A 15,295-nucleotide genomic window follows, 5' to 3' on the forward strand; every position below is an offset into this window, starting at 1 on the left:
ATAACTGAAACTGTGAAAGGAGGTCCCAAGAGTGTAGGACTAGAAACATGTCATACACTTCTGTAGTGATAGCACAGAGTAGCTATTCCACATCAGAAGCACCTTTATGTTATAAGAAATACTGTAAGCTAAGGTAATGTCACACAAAGAAGGTGTCATAGTAGCAAACCAGAGGAAGTCCTGTGTGTTGCACTTGCTGTGGGCATGCCATGTCCTGCCAGCTGTCACATTACTATAGGTTGTGATCCACACTCCACATTTTATAATGTCACACACACATTGTGTGTTGCCTATGTGTGTGCAAAATGTAGACATGTGAAGGCCCTGTGGCTAGCTGGTGCCCACAAGATAGGTGAATCTGTTAAGGTAAAGTAATGGCTAGGCTTGTGAGGGACCTAATGCCAGTACTCAAGTACCCTCCTCTGTATGTATGAGCCTGTGGCACTACAGAACACCCAAGTAGCATGTACGAAGGCTAGCTGGCTGTGTCAAGAGGAATGTATGAAAGGTCACACTGTCTGCTCCCAGTGTCCCTCACATACTGTTGCATGCATACACACATTGTAAGCATGTACATATACAGCTGTACCTTGGCTATTAAAAGGTCACTGTGTTTCCACTCTGCCATACTCATCATTGGTAATGTCAGAAGGCCCACAGCCTGCAGACACACACACATCTGGAACACAAACAGAATACATCATGTGAGACTGCAGTCTAGCAGCAGTACTAACAGAAATAATGCATCATGGCTAAAAAGGTACATACACTTCGTTATGTACGCATAACAATTCCCAGCAGACAGCCCCTTACACAGCATTACATTATTATACAGTACTATAGTCACCCTTTGCATAAGACCCATATTAGCATGTCCCTGCATCAATGGTATGGATAACAGGGATGTAACACAGGTATCATCACATGCAAAGGGTGTGGTGTGAGTTTGCATGAGGCCTAGGCTGAGCCAGACGGTTGACATTATGCATGTGTGTGTGTCTGGAGGGGAGGTGCTCAACTGGGCCATGCCGAGGAGCTGTGTATGTGTGGTGGTGCCCTGCCAGTGATAGAGATGCGTGAGTGTTTGTATGTACACAGTCAAGTCATGTGGTTGCCCTACACAGGGGTATGTTGGACAGCCATGGTCAGTACATGGCAGGATGTACAGTTCACCGTCTCCAGCCATGGACATGGGAACTGGTTCTGCCAGGAGTCTCACTGGCACCACCAGGCCCAAGACCAGATGCAGTACTACTCCCTGATGGTGACTGCTGTCTGCTGGATCCATGTCCCTGACAGGATCAGCCAGGACCACATGCCCATGGCCTGCTCTGTTCTGGTGTGGACAGCACCCTCCCTTTTGTACTGCTAGTGATACTGTCACTGCAAGAGTGTAAATGTGCATGGCCACATGGACTCTCAGCAGATCTTGTTGCTGACCTACGTCCACATGGCTGACACCCTACTCCCACTTCAATATTTGTTTTAATCATTATATACACACTCTTTCTTATTCTTCTTTTTTATAAACACTTTTGCATTTTGTGAATATTTATCTTAGCAATGTGTCTCTTTAAACAGACCGGATAATGATGTTCAGTAATCTTAATTATTTTAATTGTTCAGCTATTTTAACTGCTTAATTGTTAATTAATGTGGTTTTAAATACTTCATGATTGTGAAAGTATGGTTTGTTCCTTCTGAAGTCAGCTATTTCACGCTGAAGAAAAGCGCTTAAAGAATACCTTTTAATAAACGGTAAATCACTACTTGTTTCGGTTTTCATCTGTTTGCTGCTTGTACCCATTTTTTACTTTTTATTACTGGCAACAGTGGTCACTAGCTGTGACAGGGTGACACTTGAGAGACATGTATCGGGAAGACTGGGTGGTGCATGTACCTATCCTGCTGTCTTTTGAAGACATGGGGTTGGACACTGCAACATTTGGACATTTTATTAGTATACCCATCATACAGCTACTACAGTCATTTATTTACCTGTAAAACCTGTGGAGAAAATATCTGTTAACACTACCTAACTATGTGTACACATATTCAGGATTACGTGTCTGTAAATATTCACACATCTTAGTACCACTCCCTGGATTCAAACTGTGGTGTGCAAACACAACACACTGAACTACTAGGGAACTGATGTCTCTTGCTCGACTAATTTCTGCCTAATACTCATTGGGTAGACAGTCTGACCTTGTAATCTAAGTGGAGTGTCACCAAAGACTGTAGTGACAGTTGAACATACATGCCTGACAGATACTTTTGTACTGTGTATTAATCCTTTGAAACCAGGTATACACATTTAACCCCTAGTAGATATGAATATTGGACATCATAATATTTGTAGTCCCCATCTATTACACTTTCATACTTGCCTGCATCAGCATACCCACATTCAGGAGTACATCAATATAAAATGCAAAGGTTAACACAAGGCAATGCTGCAGGGGATGCACTGTAATCCATTACATATTACTAATTATGGTTCAGATGTTAGTGGAGGACATATTTCATATATATCTTCATTTATTTCTTGTTTCACAGATTCTTCATTTATATCTTGTTTTACAGATTCTATTTCTTCAACAACAAACTAGATTAAGTAACAGTTTGTGGTATAAATCTTTATTTGCGTAGCATGGCACAGTGCTTTCTTAGAGTTGATATTCTGCATTCAGTACTACTGCATATGCTGTAGATCAATATTGGTCTGACAAATCTTTTATTTATTCAGTACACTCAGAGCACACTATACCTATTGTCAGTAAACAATGTACTCCTTGTTATTTATTACACTATATACTGCAAGATAAATCTGTACTAACCAGACTCTCGTTGCAACCTCACCAATCTGTCAGCATGGGCCTCAAGGTTGCTAGCCCTCTCCTCTGCAGTTGGGGAAAAAAGAAAACATTAAGCATACATGTCTAGCGCACACTCAGGCTAGATTTTGGCAATGATATGGGTGAGATACTTACTCACTACTGGGGCATCCCCATCTCAAGCTTCTTGGAACCATTGAGCAAAGAGCACCCACCTCCTATGCTTTAGGTCAGAATAATGATGCCATACCTGCTCACCAGTTTGGGGGATTCCAGTAGCACCTGTGAGATCACATACCAGATGGCCCCAGGCCTCCATTTTGTAATGTGAGCCTTGGTACTGGCCCTACAGCAGTCTGTGGTCATGGTCTGTAACAAGGAGCTCAGCCATGACCCTGGACTCCAAGATGCCTCAGCATTGCACCTGAAAGCGTGCTCCCTCTCAAATGCCAGGCATTGTTCCTGCAGAGATCAAATTACAACATGTTCTGGCTGTATTTCCACCTGTGTGGTTTAAATAAGGCTATATTCCTACCCTTTGCTGTCATTGGACCATTTTGAAAATGTTGAGCACAGCTCAGCAGTGCAGAAACCCATTAAGCTGAGTTAAGCAGTGCTTAAAGTGATAGATGCTGAGCTGTGCTTAGCAGTGGTCAAATCCACTCAGCTGGGCTGAATATTGCTTAGAATAGACTTCTAAGCAATTCTGAAACTGGGTAAGTATAGCTGAGCACTGCTAAGCATTGCTCAGTTTTCAGGACATAAATTACTCATTACTGACATATTAAGAGTGTATATATTTTACTTTTACTTGACATCCCCCTATGTGCTTTCATGACATTACCTTGGGTTGTGACTGTACTGTATGAGATGCTTGTGTTTACATGGGGGTTTCACAGCACATATCCACTGACACTTCAATTATGGACCGGCTAAACTACCCTGGTTAACAAATATCAATTACTACCTCATTTAAAAATAAAAAAATTATTTTTAACAATGCTTTCCCATGTAAAGTTGAAGGGCCTGTCTTAGTACTCCAGCTGTGAACAGCTGTATGCAAAGCCAGAACTCTAACCGCTACACTATTTCACCATTGAGAATTTTAGCCATACATTTTTATTTTGATCCTATAAGATTTTTATGCAATGCTGAGCAAAGGGCTACGATGCTCAAACCCACTCAGCTATGCTTTAATTTCACTTATAACGGGAGAAAAAATAATACAACCACTTTAATTACATATATTAATACTAATGCTGATTCATATTTGTTAATGCACCACCTGTCATTTTATCAACTTTCTATTTCTGTATGAGCAGCATCAGGATTGAAGTCACTAAATAATGGCATACATTTGAGTTTCAGACTTCTAATCCTTCAGAAAATGTATGTTAAAACAAACCCTATTACTCTATCAAATTTCTAAGTGTATCATCTCCCCTGAAGCCCAAATCAAACTCCTGGGAGTCATAATAGACAATAACCTTACATTTGATGCACATGTCAATCATTCCATCAAAACCATAAAGAAAAAAATGTGGATCCCTTTACAAGCTCAAACCTTCCTCACTCCTCTTGCCAGAACTGCTATTGCCCATTCTCATCTCCTATCCACCCTCCTTTATGCCTCCTCTCTACTCACAAACCTGCGATAACTGAAATCAACAAATTATCTCACTGTTACAACAATATAGCTAGATTTGCCACTGGTTCAGCCTACAGAACTCACCACTGTCACAACCTAAAACTTCTAGGGTGGCTTGAACTACCTTCCCTACTACAGATTAGCCAGCTCATAGTAGCTCATAAAGCTCTCTATAACCCTGATAATACACCAGCACTCGAAAATATTGTCAGCCTATATAGTATTCACGGAATACTTCATTAATCCAATAAACTATTGATCCAAACAATAAAATCCAACAACACAGCTGGCGAAGCCTTGTTTGCCAACTCGACTGGTAAAACCTAGAATCAACTCCTCCTGACCATACTCTTGAACCTTCATTTATGCTATTCAAAGAAAATCTTAAAAAATATTTTAAATCACATTGGCTATGCCCTTGCTCTAATCCTGACTAGCATCATCTCTGTGTCTCAGAGATTTTAACTCAGTTGTATAATGCATACTAAGTATCCTAATGAAGAGTTTTCATAATTCTATCTTCTATCATCTGTCCTACCATTGTAATGTGCTAATTTCTGATTTAAAATTTGTATAAACAATGTGTTTCATGTATTCTATAAACTGTCTCTGATGTATTGTATATAACATATTACTGTGTGGAGCTTTTTCGCCCTGGGCCTCCGATGAAAATGGACATGTATCCAGTCAGACTATCCGGTCAACAAAATGTAAAATAAAATAAAATAAAATAAATAAATAAATAAATAAGAAAAATACTTAATGTCCCTATTTTTGGACCATTGTCCCCCCCATTTTGTTGGCTTTACCCTGATTTTGGGTGCTAAGAGGTTGACAGGTATGGCTGTCTGTCCTTGGATACACTTGTACTGCAAAGTGCCATATGGCACTTTCACAATGCAGGGGATGTGTGACAGTACCTTTACACCCCCTGCATTTATTTTAGTCCTAATACCTAGTTCAGTGTCCACGGGCACTGTTTTACTGTTGTCAGTTGCTTTCAGTGTCTGTGGACCCTGAAAGCATTTAAAAGTGCCAGAGGGCACTTTGACAGTGCAGGGGCCATATTGGATCTGTGAGCACTACTGCAACACTCCCTCTGCACTCATTCAATGTTCATGTCCGCAGATCTGTATCAATAAGCGTGCCTTCATTAAGATGAAAGGCACGCTGCTGAGAAGGGGTTGCGAATGCCATTCACTCCGTGTAGGAATAACACTATTCCTACTTGGAGTTTATTGAATCCTGGGGTTGGACTTTAACAGTAAACAAATGTCAAATAAATACAAATAAATAAATAAACTAAAATATAACCTGAAGTTACTTGAAGGCTGGGTAGCCAACTGACTTTTACATAAAAGGGATTGAAAGTTTCCTGAAAATTCCAGTAAATAAATATGTATTTAGCACACATTTGTCTGATTTTAAAATCATGGTCTATAGCAAATTAACTTGTATTAAAATTGTAATACAATTATTAAAAAAAAAACCTTCTGCCTTACCTAGAATGGCAGAATATTCATCTGCTTGTTGAAATTAAGTTTAAAATGGTTGGTCAAGATGATATGTACCAAATATTTTATTTGTACTGTACAAGGAATAATTCTTGTGTCAGTGCAGCTGATTGCCTTACAATGTTGTACTGATAGATAATCAGCATTGTAGATTTTTAGTAAGAAAATTTCATATTTTACTTTCTTTTGAAGGTTTGTGTATATAAAGCACTTTTATTCAGCATGTCAGTGTGTTTGTCTATGAACTCCTGTCAGTTATGTCCTCTAAAACTGTTTTCCTTCCATGTATTTATTGTGCATTAGAAACTGTGTTATGATGGTGCTGAAAAGATTAAAGGAATGTAACTAATGCAACTGCTTAGCCCAAAATGTTGCTTTGCTACTACTTATTTATCTTTTATGCATCACTTAGATGAGTGATAATTCAGAATCTTAACTACCACTGTTATGTCAGTCACATATTACTGGAGTTGAAGGGATATGTGGGATCTGAATATTATAGTTCTTCAAATTGTGTGCATTTGTCTAGAGCAATTTGTCTGCCCACCATGTAGCAAATAATTCAGTAAACAAAGCATTAAAAATATAATAAACAAAAAGGATAGTATGATGTGCAAACTAAATTTATTTATTTATTTATTTATTTATTTATTTATTTATTCATTTTTTTTATTTATTAACATTTGATTACCAAGAAACTCTGACTGGGTAGAAGCACATTTTCAGCATTGGGCAGAAGAGAAAAGCTCCAAAGTATTACAAAGGTTTTAAAAATAATAATTTTACAGTCTTTCAAAATAATCCAACAAACCTAAAAATCATTTATTCATAAAATAATCTAGATTGTTATTAAAGTTGATTGCTTTGATCCAAGTTTATCTTTATTTGGCTTTTCCCAAATGTTATGACAATGGCTGAGGATAATGCAATAGGATGCCAATGATATAAATGTTTGATCCTATGACTTAGTTCTTGCTTCACCAGAATTTCACATAATGCTTATAGCATTTTTGCAGCTGCACCATGGAAATAGTCAGTCTCCTAGTCATCTTTGCCTTCACTCATAAACATGGTCCCACATACTTAAACACTTCCCTCTACTCCCCAGTAATCTACTCATTTTGTGAGAGAGGGTCATGATCTGTGAATAGGTAGATGGTGATTTTTCATTACACGTGCTTCACACTCATCATCATCATGCTATTTCATTACCTACTGGAAGTCATACTCACCTAACACTAAGAATGCAAAATTATCAAATAACAGCAAAGATGGAAACTAAAAAGAGTCATGGAAACATGTTGACTTATTGGTAGATTTCAATGTTTGCCTTCAACATATTCAGTATACTGCAAAGAATGGAGACACAACTTTTGCTTCTATTACCCAGATACAAAATGTCTCACATGCAATAAAACTGAGGCATTGTATTTTTCTAGTAACTTACATGACACATTTCTTGAGCAAAGTTGTATGCTATCACCAGGACCTCAAAATAATTCATACTCCTGTACTGGTGTGAATATAAGTGAATGTCTATAAATTTAAACTAAGCAAATAAATGAACAAAAGTACAATTTGTATAATCACCAAAACTACTACAACAAAACCCCACAAAGTATGCTTCACTATGACAACACCTGTGCCAACATGAAACTCCACAAAGCCAATAAGTCAGGCCAAGTGTTTTCTGTGTGTATTGGAAGCATGAAGAAAATCCATAACAATGCATTGTCCACATTTGGGATTTTACTTCATGAAGGTATATCATTCATGGTAACAACTGATATCATAATCATATGTCAGCATTTATCATCACATTTAAACAATGTACACATAGTAGGGTTGTACAAAATCTATACTTAACTTACTTATGTATATTATCATTTTGATAGCACTTTCTCAAGAAGATACTGTAGTAAAACATGAAATATTGTACTCCACTAGCAATTCAATAGTTTGTTCTTATTATCTGCATATAAACTAGCTAGGGAGCAGTAATAAACAAAACTAATGTTATAACTGAAAAATAACCAATATGTGGCATTTGTGCATCTGCCTTTTGTCACCATGCCCCACTTCCACTCAAATATCACAAGAAAACTTTGTAGATGTTGGGTAAAGTTTATTTACCAAACAGCTCAATTTGTCATAAAATAAAATTCATAATTTTATTGTTAGATTGCCAAAGATAATTCATAGGCCAAAATAGTAACTGACATACATAACAGTCCTGTCAAATGGGCAACATGATACATACCCCACTTTGGTCTGGGCTGCCCTCTACCAACATGCGTGTCTTATTCACACTGTCTCCTTAGCCAAACTGGCAAATGTTGAGATAAAATATTTAAGACTGTTCATACCAGCTTCTTGAAGCTTGAACTGACCTAAGAAAGAAAAGGATGGAATGAAAATTGGGGAAGGCCATACAGCATCCACCCATGAGGCTGACCCTTATGTCAGTCTGGTCCCCTTTTTTCTGACCATGGAAAAAGAGCAAACTGAAACAATAATATTGAATAATCAAAACAAAACCTCTAACAACTGGCTTTCTAAAGAATATGATGAACTTAGCATACATTAAACAACAAATTAACAGGACCATGCTATTAGACGGTCAAGAATAAACAGACTATGTAAAAAGGCAGTGAGGCCATTGCACCTGCTCCCTCTCAAATGCCAGGCATTGTTCCTGCAGAGATCAAATTACAACATGTTCTTGCTGTATTTCCACCTGTGTGGTTTAAATAAGGCTATATTCCTACCCTTTGCTGTCATTGGACCATTTTGAAAATGTTGAGCACAGCTCAGCAGTGCAGAAACCCATTAAGCTGAGTTAAGCAGTGCTTAAAGTGATAGATGCTGAGCTGTGCTTAGCAGTGGTCAAATCCACTCAGCTGGGCTGAATATTGCTTAGAATAGACTTCTAAGCAATTCTGAAACTGGGTAAGTATAGCTGAGCACTGCTAAGCATTGCTCAGTTTTCAGGACATAAATTACTCATTACTGACATATTAAGAGTGTATATATTTTACTTTTACTTGACATCCCCCTATGTGCTTTCATGACATTACCTTGGGTTGTGACTGTACTGTATGAGATGCTTGTGTTTACATGGGGGTTTCACAGCACATATCCACTGACACTTCAATTATGGACCGGCTAAACTACCCTGGTTAACAAATATCAATTACTACCTCATTTAAAAATAAAAAAATTATTTTTAACAATGCTTTCCCATGTAAAGTTGAAGGGCCTGTCTTAGTACTCCAGCTGTGAACAGCTGTATGCAAAGCCAGAACTCTAACCGCTACACTATTTCACCATTGAGAATTTTAGCCATACATTTTTATTTTGATCCTATAAGATTTTTATGCAATGCTGAGCAAAGGGCTACGATGCTCAAACCCACTCAGCTATGCTTTAATTTCACTTATAACGGGAGAAAAAATAATACAACCACTTTAATTACATATATTAATACTAATGCTGATTCATATTTGTTAATGCACCACCTGTCATTTTATCAACTTTCTATTTCTGTATGAGCAGCATCAGGATTGAAGTCACTAAATAATGGCATACATTTGAGTTTCAGACTTCTAATCCTTCAGAAAATGTATGTTAAAACAAACCCTATTACTCTATCAAATTTCTAAGTGTATCATCTCCCCTGAAGCCCAAATCAAACTCCTGGGAGTCATAATAGACAATAACCTTACATTTGATGCACATGTCAATCATTCCATCAAAACCATAAAGAAAAAAATGTGGATCCCTTTACAAGCTCAAACCTTCCTCACTCCTCTTGCCAGAACTGCTATTGCCCATTCTCATCTCCTATCCACCCTCCTTTATGCCTCCTCTCTACTCACAAACCTGCGCATAACTGAAATCAACAAATTATCTCACTGTTACAACAATATAGCTAGATTTGCCACTGGTTCAGCCTACAGAACTCACCACTGTCACAACCTAAAACTTCTAGGGTGGCTTGAACTACCTTCCCTACTACAGATTAGCCAGCTCATAGTAGCTCATAAAGCTCTCTATAACCCTGATAATACACCAGCACTCGAAAATATTGTCAGCCTATATAGTATTCACGGAATACTTCGTTAATCCAATAAACTATTGATCCAAACAATAAAATCCAACAACACAGCTGGCGAAGCCTTGTTTGCCAACTCGACTGGTAAAACCTAGAATCAACTCCCTCCTGACCATACTCTTGAACCTTCATTTATGCTATTCAAAGAAAATCTTAAAAAATATTTTAAATCACATTGGCTATGCCCTTGCTCTAATCCTGACTAGCATCATCTCTGTGTCTCAGAGATTTTAACTCAGTTGTATAATGCATACTAAGTATCCTAATGAAGAGTTTTCATAATTCTATCTTCTATCATCTGTCCTACCATTGTAATGTGCTAATTTCTGATTTAAAATTTGTATAAACAATGTGTTTCATGTATTCTATAAACTGTCTCTGATGTATTGTATATAACATATTACTGTGTGGAGCTTTTCGCCCTGGGCCTCCGATGAAAATGGACATGTATCCAGTCAGACTATCCCGGTCAACAAAATGTAAAATAAAATAAAATAAAATAAATAAATAAATAAATAAGAAAAATACTTAATGTCCCTATTTTTGGACCATTGTCCCCCCCATTTTGTTGGCTTTACCCTGATTTTGGGTGCTAAGAGGTTGACAGGTATGGCTGTCTGTCCGCGGATACAATTGTACTGCAAAGTGCCATATGGCACTTTCACAATGCAGGGGATGTGTGACAGTACCTTTTACACCCCCCTGCATTTATTTTAGTCCTAATACCTAGTTCAGTGTCCACGGGCACTGTTTTACTGTTGTCAGTTGCTTTCAGTGTCTGTGGACCCTGAAAGCATTTAAAAAGTGCCGTAGGGCACTTTGACAGTGCAGGGGCCATATTGGATCTGTGAGCACTACTGCAACACTCCCTCTGCACTCATTCAATGTTCATGTCCGCAGATCTGTATCAATAGCGTGCCTTCATTAAGATGAAAGGCACGCTGCTGAGAAGGGGTTGCGAATGCCATTCACTCCGTGTAGGAATAACACTATTCCTACTTGGAGTTTATTGAATCCTGGGGTTGGACTTTAACAGTAAACAAATGTCAAATAAATACAAATAAATAAATAAACTAAAATATAACCTGAAGTTACTTGAAGGCTGGGTAGCCAACTGACTTTTACATAAAAGGGATTGAAAGTTTCCTGAAAATTCCAGTAAATAAATATGTATTTAGCACACATTTGTCTGATTTTAAAATCATGGTCTATAGCAAATTAACTTGTATTAAAATTGTAATACAATTATTAAAAAAAAAACCTTCTGCCTTACCTAGAATGGCAGAATATTCATCTGCTTGTTGAAATTAAGTTTAAAATGGTTGGTCAAGATGATATGTACCAAATATTTTATTTGTACTGTACAAGGAATAATTCTTGTGTCAGTGCAGCTGATTGCCTTACAATGTTGTACTGATAGATAATCAGCATTGTAGATTTTTAGTAAGAAAATTTCATATTTTACTTTCTTTTTGGAAGGTTTGTGTATATAAAGCACTTTTATTCAGCATGTCAGTGTGTTTGTCTATGAACTCCTGTCAGTTATGTCCTCTAAAAACTGTTTTCCTTCCATGTATTTATTGTGCATTAGAAACTGTGTTATGATGGTGCTGAAAAGATTAAAGGAATGTAACTAATGCAACTGCTTAGCCCAAAATGTTGCTTTGCTACTACTTATTTATCTTTTATGCATCACTTAGATGAGTGATAATTCAGAATCTTAACTACCACTGTTATGTCAGTCACATATTACTGGAGTTGAAGGGATATGTGGGATCTGAATATTATAGTTCTTCAAATTGTGTGCATTTGTCTAGAGCAATTTGTCTGCCCACCATGTAGCAAATAATTCAGTAAACAAAGCATTAAAAATATAATAAACAAAAAGGATAGTATGATGTGCAAACTAAATTTATTTATTTATTTATTTATTTATTTATTCATTTTTTTTATTTATTAACATTTGATTACCAAGAAACTCTGACTGGGTAGAAGCACATTTTCAGCATTGGGCAGAAGAGAAAAGCTCCAAAGTATTACAAAGGTTTTAAAAATAATAATTTTACAGTCTTTCAAAATAATCCAACAAACCTAAAAATCATTTATTCATAAAATAATCTAGATTGTTATTAAAGTTGATTGCTTTGATCCAAGTTTATCTTTATTTGGCTTTTCCCAAATGTTATGACAATGGCTGAGGATAATGCAATAGGATGCCAATGATATAAATGTTTGATCCTATGACTTAGTTCTTGCTTCACCAGAATTTCACATAATGCTTATAGCATTTTTGCAGCTGCACCATGGAAATAGTCAGTCTCCTAGTCATCTTTGCCTTCACTCATAAACATGGTCCCACATACTTAAACACTTCCCTCTACTCCCCAGTAATCTACTCATTTTGTGAGAGAGGGTCATGATCTGTGAATAGGTAGATGGTGATTTTTCATTACACGTGCTTCACACTCATCATCATCATGCTATTTCATTACCTACTGGAAGTCATACTCACCTAACACTAAGAATGCAAAATTATCAAATAACAGCAAAGATGGAAACTAAAAAGAGTCATGGAAACATGTTGACTTATTGGTAGATTTCAATGTTTGCCTTCAACATATTCAGTATACTGCAAAGAATGGAGACACAACTTTTGCTTCTATTACCCAGATACAAAATGTCTCACATGCAATAAAACTGAGGCATTGTATTTTTCTAGTAACTTACATGACACATTTCTTGAGCAAAGTTGTATGCTATCACCAGGACCTCAAAATAATTCATACTCCTGTACTGGTGTGAATATAAGTGAATGTCTATAAATTTAAACTAAGCAAATAAATGAACAAAAGTACAATTTGTATAATCACCAAAACTACTACAACAAAACCCCACAAAGTATGCTTCACTATGACAACACCTGTGCCAACATGAAACTCCACAAAGCCAATAAGTCAGGCCAAGTGTTTTCTGTGTATTGGAAGCATGAAGAAAATCCATAACAATGCATTGTCCACATTTGGGATTTTACTTCATGAAGGTATATCATTCATGGTAACAACTGATATCATAATCATATGTCAGCATTTATCATCACATTTAAACAATGTACACATAGTAGGGTTGTACAAAATCTATACTTAACTTACTTATGTATATTATCATTTTGATAGCACTTTCTCAAGAAGATACTGTAGTAAAACATGAAATATTGTACTCCACTAGCAATTCAATAGTTTGTTCTTATTATCTGCATATAAACTAGCTAGGGAGCAGTAATAAACAAAACTAATGTTATAACTGAAAAAATAACCAATATGTGGCATTTGTGCATCTGCCTTTTGTCACCATGCCCCACTTCCACTCAAATATCACAAGAAAACTTGTAGATGTTGGGTAAAGTTTATTTACCAAACAGCTCAATTTGTCATAAAATAAAATTCATAATTTTATTGTTAGATTGCCAAAGATAATTCATAGGCCAAAATAGTAACTGACATACATAACAGTCCTGTCAAATGGGCAACATGATACATACCCCACTTTGGTCTGGGCTGCCCTCTACCAACATGCGTGTCTTATTCACACTGTCTCCTTAGCCAAACTGGCAAATGTTGAGATAAAATATTTAAGACTGTTCATACCAGCTTCTTGAAGCTTGAACTGACCTAAGAAAGAAAAGGATGGAATGAAAATTGGGGAAGGCCATACAGCATCCACCCATGAGGCTGACCCTTATGTCAGTCTGGTCCCCTTTTTTCTGACCATGGAAAAAGAGCAAACTGAAACAATAATATTGAATAATCAAAACAAAACCTCTAACAACTGGCTTTCTAAAGAATATGATGAACTTAGCATACATTAAACAACAAATTAACAGGACCATGCTATTAGACGGTCAAGAATAAACAGACTATGTAAAAAGGCAGTGAGGCCATGATTAAACAAATCCAATCTCATATCTGAGAGGTGGGCTCCATCTGTGTGTTACCATACTGAGTCATTATCAGGTAGGTCTCCATGATCAGTGACTACAAAGCCCAAGCAAGAAACTTCTCAAGGAATCATATGATTTAAATGTTTTTGTGTTGTCTCTCAGCTGCGACATGCTTGTAAGTCCAATGACAAGTTAATCTAGGAATTATAGAAGAACAGGCTATCGACATCTCAGGATGTTTATTTAGTCATTCATTTACTAGCTTGATTACCAGTTGAGTGACCTGATCTACTAACCATTTTCAGTCACAGACCCAGGTACAAAAGTACAAGAAAATCAAGTGGAAATTGTAAAAAAATAAAAGCAGGCTAGAATTATGTATCTGTAAGGATACTGGATAGAAACCTGCATTTGGGGGTCAATCTCATGCTATTGTCAGATAATTAAATAACTGTGGTGTCCTGATGACCATCTCAGAGATAACCTGATGCAGAGCAGTTCAGGACTGATGTCATATCATGCATAGAAGACCTCTCCAAATTATGTTTCATGGGTGACTGTTTATACAAACATGCAAATCCCCAATGTGAACAACACTGATTTTGGCTGCATGTGATACAAAAGAATGACCTATGATAAAAACTTTCACATTATCTGAAAACAAAGCAAACACAAATCTCTTGAATGTCAACAAAACATTAAAGCTACAGACTACCTAATCTAGGTTAAAAAAACTCATGGTGACTGCCTATCTGTACTTTTTATAAGCTCAGTTGACTCTCCTTCTCTAGTCAGGTCACTTGCACAACCTAAGTGGAAAGAGTGTGAAGAATAAACCTTAGCTGGCAGACACTGAGAAGTTAAAGCTTTATGTAAACAGAAATTCAGGTACTATGGGTCTAAACAACAACAAAGATGAAGTCATACACCAAACTATTTTGGCAACCTGTACTGCAAAGTGACTGAAAGATAAAAAAACAAAAAAAATATTCATAGTAGAATGGCAGAGGAATTGTCTAAAAATAACGGATGACCCTAAACAAGTTTATCAGTCTTGAATTTGAGAATTCATACTTAAAGAGTTCTAAACTACAGACACATGAGACCATCTTAAGGACCTCAATAATTCACTAACGCATGTGATAACCCTCTGCTATTTCATGAATACCGCTTAAGATAAATTCTAATAGAGATTTAACAATGGGTCACTACAACTCCAATGTGCTCTTCAGCCTGTCTTAACTC

This window comes from Protopterus annectens, chromosome 1.part2 (assembly GCF_019279795.1).
Source record: "Protopterus annectens isolate FY-2018-M chromosome 1.part2, PAN1.0, whole genome shotgun sequence".
Taxonomy (NCBI): domain Eukaryota; kingdom Metazoa; phylum Chordata; order Ceratodontiformes; family Protopteridae; genus Protopterus; species Protopterus annectens.